Genomic DNA, 9,647 nt, shown 5'->3' with positions numbered 1-9,647 from the left:
CGGACGCGCAGGCTCAGCGGCCATGGCTCACGGGCCCAGCCGCTCCGCGGCATGTGGGATCTTCCCGGACCGGGGCACGAACCCGCGTCCCCTGCATCGGCAGGTGGACTCTTAACCACTGCGCCACCAGGGAAGCCCATCTGAGCCTGCGTTTTTTTTTTTTACCTGTAAGATAGGAATAATAACAGTAGCTACCTCGTGGTTGTGAGAATTAAATGGGATGCTGAGTCTGCGGTGTCCCTCACAGAGCTGGGCACAGGGCAAGTGTTCAGTGAACAAGAGCTTCTGGCCTTTGAAGTAAGTTTGGGTGTCAAGGCCCCGTCTCCCACTTCTAGAGCCTCCCAGGAGGACAGTGTGGGTCTCTGCAGGAGGAACAGCAGGAGGGGTTGTTCTTATGTTTGGGAGGAGCTTTATGTAAACCTGCTTCCTCGGCTCTCTGTGAGCACCCTCACCTAGACTCAGGGCTGTGTCTCATCGACTTTAGCTCCTCATTAAGTCCTTACTATGCAAAAATAAAAATGAGTGAGAGTCACTTTTCATTTTTTTACCTGTAATGACAGATGGAGCTCACACAAACATCATGCTGAACGAAGGAAGCCAGATTCAAAAGAGCCCATGCGGTATAATTCCGTTTGTGTCAAATTCAAGACGGGCAAAATGAATCCCTGGTGCTAGAAATCAGAATAGTGGTTATTCTTGAGGGACTAGTGACTGAAAGGGGGCATGAGAGGGATTTCTGGGGGACAGGTGTTGTTCTGTTTCTTGATCTGGGTGCCTGTTTCACCGATGTGTTCATTTCCTGAAAATACGTTAAGCCATACTGTATATGTACATTTTCCTGCAGGTATATTGTATCTGAACTAAAACTATACATTAACAAACAAGGAATCTTTAAGTCCACTCCCTGCCCTGGTCTGGTCCCCGAAGGGCATGTTTCTGATGCCTTTGGAGGCCTTGTATGTCCTTATCCTACCAATAAGAGAACATCTGTGAGAAAAGCTGCAGAATCCAGCTTTGGATGTGGACATCATGCCCTGGCCTGAGAGTCTTGGGCATGGCTGGGGCCCACCTGGCCCTGCGCATCTCACCTGATTTTCTGGCTCACATTTCAGCACCAGCCTGCTGGGGATGCTGGAGGTTGTCGGCTGTTTCTGGGAACCTTTGGAGAAATGCTGGCCTGCAGCTTCTGGCCTCTCCCAGCCTGGGTAGCCACTGTAAGGTGGAGCAAGGCTCATAAAGAGAAACCCATCTAACCCCTCATTTTATAGACGAGGCTAAGACCAGAGAGGGGAAGTGGCTTGTCCAAGGTCACACGGTGAACAGGTGATAGACCAGGGTGGGCACTGGTGGTCTGACTCCTACTCTAGGGCTCTGGCCACCACACCATAAGGACCCCCAAAGCACAAACTTATTTTTCTCTTTAATTTGACTGCTTTTGAGGAGTGGGGGAGAATATATGGTAGGGTAGTCTTTTTTCTTTGACCTTGAGGGTAGGGTAGCAGGGTCAGAGTCAGAAAGGTGAGCATTTGGGAAGGATTGATGTTCCCTGGGGAAGGGTGCTGGTGGATAGGCCTAGTGATGACTACTGTATGTCTAAGGGTACAAGGTAAATTAATGTAAGCAGCATATAATGATCAGTGGTTTCTTCTTTCCTATACTTATGTTACTTCACTTAGATTTTTAAATTATTAGATGAACATAAAATCATAAAACGTTACTGTTGAACTGGATCTCAACAAGAATTTAGTCCAGATCTCCATTTTATAGACAAGAAAAGTGAGGCCCAGAGAGGGGAGGTGATTTGTCCAAAGTCACAGAGCCAGCAATACAGGAGCTGAAACTTAAAGAAGCTTTTCAACTACACTGTGCTGGTTTAAACAAACAGAGGAAAACCTCTCTATATGTAAATTCAACTTTTATCCACAGCCCTCACCTCTCTCAGGGAGCCTATCTCACCATTCATTACCCCACACATCCCATCATAACCTCCCCAGCTCCCCTGGTGAAGATAGCGGCCAGAAGCCCTGCTATGTACCGGAGGCTCACGTGTGCAAGGCACACTGCTAGGCACTTAACCTGCAGAATCCCCTTTTATAGGGACAGGAGCCTTGGGCCGGGGAAGGAGCCACTGCTCTCAAGCCTCACCCTTCCTAAACAGGCTGAGGAATTCCTTGGGATAGCTGCCTGCCAGACCTGAGTCTCCCACCAATGGGGTCCTCTGTGGTTAAGATCACCCACCACACATGCAGCTTAGCCAGAGCAGCTTCTTTTGGGAGAGAAACAAAAACCTCCAGGAAATGTGTAGAGCTCAGATGTACCCAGGCTGGGTTCTATAGCCCAGTCTAGCCACAAAGCTCTATAGAAAACAATAATAATAGGTGTTTGGATTTACCTGTCTCTGTCCTTGGGAAAAAGTGTTTCCAAGATGAACTCGGAGACGAAGGGAGTTTTTTTTTTTTTTTTTTTTTTTTTGCTGTACGCGGGCCTCTCACTGTTGTGGCCTCTCCCATTGCGGGGCACAGGCTCCGGACGCGCAGGCTCAGTGGCCATGGCTCACGGGCCCAGCCGCTCCGCGGCATGTGGGATCTTCCCGGACCAGGGCACGAACCCGTGTCCCCTGCATCGGCAGGCGGACTCTCAACCACTGCGCCACCAGGGAAGCCCGGGAGTTTTATTATTTCTTTCTAAATTAAAAAAAAAATTATTGTAGAAGTAATGCATGGCATATGTCATAAACTTATGAAAAGTTAGAGTAGAACTCCCTCTGTTCTCCCTCTAAGTCTCACATCCACAGGTAGACTTTGGTGATAATTGTCTTCTGTTGCCTTTCAGAACTTAGTCTAAGTAAAGCAAGTGTGAATGTAGACCCAGATGGGATCATACGACCAGAACAATCTACAACTTGCTTTTCTCACTTAATGAAATACATTGAATATCTTTTTACAGTATATAGATCTATGAGACTTACTTTGGATGAAAGTTTTGTTTGTTTTTTTTTAATAAAACATTTAAGAAGACAGTTTAAGCCAACAAAAGATTAGCAGCCTTAACCTAGCAACTGTTTTTATTTCCGAGTCTTACCTTCTAATCTATCCATGGCTATTTCTCATGCCCACACATCCTCTCCTCTTTCGTGTCTGCTTGAGGCCTGCATGTGCTCAGAGTTAACATTCCCCCAAGTGCTAAGCTCCTGGGAGCAGGTTGCATAGACCAAGAGGGGCAGGAGCAATGCTCAGGCCCTGGGATGACCGGTGATGAGATTAGGCCTATCTCACATTTGTTTGTGCTGGGCTGTCAACTCTTTGAAGGCAGGTCCTCAACTGCGCTCCTATTTTGAGCATCACGGCAGCACTGGGACAGAGGCCAGAGGTCCCCACATCTTCTGTGACTTCTCTTTGCTCTCGCTCTTCTCTCACTCTTGGAAAAATTAAACTTTTCCCTCAAGGTCAGGATCAAATGCCATCTCTCCTGGCAAAGCCTGCCATGACCCACTCCCTCTACACCTACCCCCTCTGCCACACCCCGTCTATGGACTGTATTACCTCTTATTCTGGACCCACACCTCTATTAAGTGCTAATGTCATCATACCTCATGTTACACAGAAGGTTCACCTGGTCATCTTCCCTGCTGGACCCAGGGTCCTCCATGCTGGGCTCCTGCATATTTTATCTTTTATCCATTCATTTTCTGCCCCTCTCCGCCTCCCCCACACACCCTCCACCCTGCCACAACCCCAATAGCATCCAGTCCAGGCCTTTTACGCTTGATAAGCGCTCAACTCCCACAGACACCACAGTTAACTGCAGAGCTGTTTGGAACCTGCCTTTGTTCCAAAAGCTCAGCCAAGCCCCCAGCTCCCATAGGCCTTGGAATGCACGAACGTCCAGGATTCCCCAAACACAAAGTGAGAAACAAAACACACTCCATTTCCTGGACACACATTGTTTTTTTCTTCTTACTCTTTTTTCTTTTTTTTTCTTTCTTTTTGGCTGCTCCACACAGCATGCAGGATCTTAGTTCGCCAACCAGGGATCGAACCCAGGCTCCCTGCAGTGGAAGTGTGAAGTCTTAACCACTGGACCGCCAGGGAAGTCCCCATTACTCTTTTTTTTTTTTTTTTTTTTTAATGAAGTATAGTTGATTTACAATGTTGTGTTAGTTTCAGGTATACAGGAAAGTGATTTTAGCTATATATATATATATATTCTTTTTCAGATTCTTTTCCATTATAAGTTATTATAAGATATTGACTATAGTTCCCTGTGCTATACAGTAGGTCCTTGTTGTTTATTTTATATATAGTAGTGGACACAATTTTTTTTTTTTTTTTTTTTTTTTTTGTGGTATGCGGGCCTCTCACTGTTGTGGTCTCTCCCGTTGCGGAGCACAGGCTCCGGACGCACAGGCTCAGCGGCCATGGCTCACGGGCCCAGCCGCTCCGTGGCATGTGGATCTTCCCGGACCAGGGCACAAACCGGTGTCCCCTGCATCGGCAGGCGGATTCTCAACCACTGCGCCACCAGGGAAGCCCTGGACACACATTATTGTATTTAATCCTGGTAGCACCTTGTGAAGCAGCTGCTATTCCCATTTTACACATGAAGAAATTCAGTCTCTAAAATGTTAGGTAACTGGCTCAAGAAATACAGACCACCTACCTTATCAAGGAGAAGGCAAGTGGGAAATTCCACTTCGTGCAACACAGCAAATCTCAGAGAAAGTCAGAAATAAAAGGCAGAAACTTCCCTAGCCAGAGCCCTGTTTGCCTCCCTGGGCTGGGGTTCTTGTGCTTGTCTGATCACACACATGCTTATATTTCCTGCTGCTGGAAAGTGAAAGTGACCGACCTAAGTTAAGAATCTTCTGCCCTCATGTCAGTATCTGTGCTGAGTACTTCCCATCTTCCAGAACAATATGAGCTGGATCACATTCCCACTTCACAGTTGTGAAAACTGAGTATCAGAGAAGTTTTACAGTGGCGGCTGGTCACTCATGCCAAAAAAGCTTTCTTACTGCTAACACCGAGCTTGTCTGTGCCGGGCCCAGGAAGCCCTCAGCTTGGTGTTAGTGGCAAGGAAGTCTTTTGGGCCACAGCTGCGCCCCAGACAAGCCAGTGGTTTCCAAAATGTGAGTGAGCATGTGTGGATGTGTAAGTGCACGTCTGTACTCATTGTCACAGTCCAGAGACTCTTCCCAGGCACCCACTGTGTGCTGGGCACCGTGATGGATAGAGGAGGCTTAGGGCTCAGGCCTCACCCTAGAAGAGATTAGGGCTCAGTTGTGGCACAGGGGTACTCTCCTCAAAAGCTAATGAAATGAGACGTTGGAACAGGCCACAAGCTAATAGGGGGACCCCCCAAACATGCACCAGTTGGAAGTCTTTTGGGCCACAGCTGCGCCCCAGACAAGCCAGTGGTTTCCAAAATGTGAGTGAGCATGTGTGGATGTGTAAGTGCACGTCTGTACTCATTGTCACAGTCCAGAGACTCTTCCCAGGCACCCACTGTGTGCTGGGCACCGTGATGGATAGAGGAGACTTAGGGCTCAGGCCTCACCCTAGAAGAGATTAGGGCTCAGTTGTGGCACAGGGGTACTCTCCTCAAAAGCTAATGAAATGAGACGTTGGAACAGGCCACAAGCTAATAGGGGGACCCCCCCAAACATGCACCAGTTGTTCAGCGGAGGAAGCTGTCACCCTGTGTGGGGCAGCTCGTCACGGTCTAATCCTGGAGATGGCACATAACCACCTCAAGGTCAGCGCTCTGCCAAAGACTGAGAAGCAGCAGGCCTGGGCTTGGGCAAGAGGGCGCGTGGAGAGGGTTGAAGGGAGGGGGCTGCCAGGAGGACAGGCGACTGCAGGGGCCCTGGATGACAGAGGCCCTGGAGGAAGGAGGGAGGCGCCTTTATCACCCATTGTCAGGCAAACAAAGCACAAAGCCACTCAAACAAAGTGGCTGCATTGCACATGCTTCAGTCAGAAGCTGGCACATGGTGCAAACCGCTTGCCCCTAGGTAGCGGTCTCATTGAGCTCAGTTTGCATTATGAAAATTGTAAGAGCGAGAGGGAGGTCCTATGTGAGGATAATTGAAACCGTTATATACCTGTATCTACGGGACACACTTTCCTTTCTACTTATATATCTCCAGTGTGTACATTTTGCATTGTGTTGTTTTTTGACTCAACATTGTTTTATGTATACCTTTCCATGTATCCAGAGTCCGTATAACCTAAAAATATTTTTGTTTCAAAATAATTTCAAATTTAATAGAAACATTTTCAGAATAACAGAACTCCTGCATATCCTTTATCCACATACGAGGTTTTAACATTTTGTCACCTCCTCTCTTGCTGTCTCCCTCCTTCCCCACCTTCTCCTTCTCCTCCTGCCTTTCTTCCCTCTTTTTCCTTCCTTCAGTTTCTCCTTTCCTTCCCGTCTTTCTTTTTGTCTGTCTTTTAACATTTTGTCACCTCCTCTCTTGCTGTCTCCCTCCTTCCCCACCTTCTTCTCCTCCTGCCTTTCTTCCCTCTTTTTCCTTCCTTCAGTTTCTCCTTTCCTTCCCGTCTTTCTTTTTGTCTGTCTATCTACCTATCTACCTACCTACTTACCTATTATTGTTTCCAAGCCATTTGGGAGTTGGTTGCGGACATTATGCCTCTTTATCCTCAATGCTTCATTATGTATCTCCTAAGGACATAGGCATTCTCTTTCATAAGCACAGTACAACTTTCAAATTCGGGACATTTCACTCTGATACAATATTTTTATCTAAGCTATCATTCTTGTTCCAATTTTGTCAATTTTCCCATTAGTGTTCTTTAAAATTTTTTTTTTAATTTTATACAATTTTAAAAGGTTAAACTCCATTTACAGTTATTACAAAATATTGGATATGTTCTCCGTGTTGTGTAATACATCGTTGTAGCCTATCTTACACCCAACTGTTTGTACCTCCCACTCCCCAGCTAGTGTTTTTTATTTATATATTTATTTAAAATATTTTATTTATTTATTTGGTTGTGCCAGGTCTTAGTTGCAGCAGGCGATCTCTTAGTTTTGGCATGCATGTGGGATCTAGTTCCCCGACCAGGGATTGAACCTGGGTCCCCCGCATTGGGGCCTTGGAGTCTTAACCACTGCGCCACCAGGGAAGTCCCCCAACTAGCAGTTTTTCTCCCTGCTAAACAGGATCCAGTGAAGATCATATATTGCATCTCCTTGTCATATATCTTTAGTCTCCTTTAATATGAAACAGTTCCTCAGCCTTTCTTTCACGTTCATGACAAGATATTTTTGAAGAATACTGGCCTTTTAAAACAAATACAGTCCGTATGTTTTCATTAACTTCATAATAATCTGCTATATAAACATCCCCAATTTATTAAACTTTCCCTATTGTTTCTCACTACTAAAAATGTTTCTGTGGGCTTCCCTGGTGGCGCAGTGGTTGAGAGTCCGCCTGCCGATGCAGGGGACGCGGGTTCGTGCCCCGGCCCGGGAAGATCCCACATGCCGCGGAGCGGCTGGGCCCGTGATCCATGGCCGCTGAGCCTGCGCGTCCGGAGCCTGTGCTCTGCAACGGGAGAGGCCACAACAGTGAGGCCCGCGTACCACAAAAAAAATAAATAAATAAATAAAAATGTTTCTGTGAACATATTTGTTAATTTCCTCTCTCTGCATTATTTCTGCCAGTGTATTCCCAGAGGTGGAATATGAGGTCAGAGGTTATGGCTGATTTGTGTAATGGTTGAAACTGGAAATACAGAACCAGTTTACCAGGTCACCAGCATGTGCTTATTTCCTTATGGCTTTGCCAATACACTTTTGTTATTTTTGTGTATTTTTGTGTAGTTTAAGAGTTTTGTAAAGATACCTTAATGTTTTCACTGTGGAGAAATTTAAAGTGGTTGAAGTCTTCTGTGCTTCTCCCTTAATTCCAAATCTTGTTCTCTGTGCTACTTTACCTTTTTTCATGGTGTTTCTATTTCATTTTCATAGATATTTTGAAGTTCTGATAGCAACACAAGGCAGGTAAGGCAAGTATAATCATTCCCATTTTATAAGCGATGAAAATGAGGCCCCATCAGGACTAGAGGCAGAGGTCGTCCTGTAGACTGATGGTGTTGCCTTCCTCCCCCGAGAGGTAGAGGGGATTCAAGGTCTTTGGGGGACCCCAGAACTCTGGCAAAGGGTTCCACTTCTTTGTCTCTACTTTTAGAAGCTGGCTGGAATGTTGGGGTTTTTTGGGGGCCACGCCCCATGTGGCTTGTGGAATTTTAGTTCCCAGACCAGGGATTGAACCTGGGCCCTCAGCAGTGAAAGCCCAGAGTCCTAACCACTGGACCACCAGGGAATTCCCTGGAATGGTTCTATAAAAAAGTTTTCTGTGAGGTGCTATTGGGAGAGGGGGTGCTTGGGGAGAAGTGTGTTTTGAGGGCGAAGGAGAGAGCTTGGTTTCCCTGTATTCTCCCTTGCTGGGGAGACCAAGGTGAGGGGTAAGAGCAGAGGCCAGTGGTGGGAGTTAGGGCCTTAGGTACCCATCACCTCAACTGCAGTAAAGCACCAGGGCTCTGGCAGTGCAGGTGGGAGGTCATGTGAGGCCCTCCAGAGCCTCCCACAGAGGAGATGCTGCAGCCTTCCGAGTCTCTCTTCTGGAGATCGCACTAGCCCCCAGAGCAGCCTTCAACAGGCTTTAAAGCCCAAGAACTTTAACCTGCAAGGGCTCCGGCATTGTCTAGTCCAGGGGATGGAAAACTATAGCCCTACAGTCAAATCCAGCCTGCCACCTACTTTCAATGGCCTTGGAGCTAAGAATTTTTTTTTTTTTTAACAAAATGTGTGTGTGTGTGTGTGTGTGTGTGTGTGTTTTTAACTTTATTGGAATATAATTGCTTTACAATGTTGTGTTAGTTTCTGCTGTATAACAAATTGAATCAGCTATACGTATACGTATATCCCCATATCCCCTCCCTCTTGAGCCTCCCTCCCACCCTCCTTTTCCCACCCCTCTAGGTGGTCACAAACACCGAAAGAATGCGCTTTATAGATGACCAGTTGCAATAGATTTGATGGTTGGAACACTAACTTTGGACCCCGATTAAGCAAAGTGTTATCTGCCCCTGCAATTCCATTCTTCTCATGGCAGACCTGTATTACAAAAAAACAAACAAAACAGAATAAGACAAATGCAATTCTTATTATATTTTGAGTTTCATCAGTTAAAATTTTGTGGAAATTTAGTTTTCTCCTTTGTTATGTAAGTACCTACTCTGCGCTTCCAGTGCAGGAGGTGCGGGTTCGATCCCGGGTCGGGGAACTGGGATCCCACGTGATGCAGGGCCAAAAATACTACTACTACTACTACTAATAATAATAATAATAAATAATAATATCCTGGATTTTACTTCTTGGCTCTCAATGCCTAAGATATTTACCATCTGACTCTTTGTGGAAAAAGTGTGTCTACTCCTGATCTACTCCAGTATGGTTTACTACTTAAGCAGCAAAACTTTTAAAAAGTGACTTATTCTGGGGTGGGGGACAGGATAGAAACAGATCAAAGTGAGGTGCAGTTATGTAAAAGGAGGAAGAAGAGGTGAGCAGTGGTCCACCTGCCCTCTTTCCCTGCCCTCCGTCTCACAGACTGT

This window comes from Physeter macrocephalus, chromosome 11 (assembly GCF_002837175.3).
Source record: "Physeter macrocephalus isolate SW-GA chromosome 11, ASM283717v5, whole genome shotgun sequence".
NCBI lineage: Eukaryota > Metazoa > Chordata > Mammalia > Artiodactyla > Physeteridae > Physeter > Physeter macrocephalus.
Note: the sequence above shows the minus strand (reverse complement) of the source record.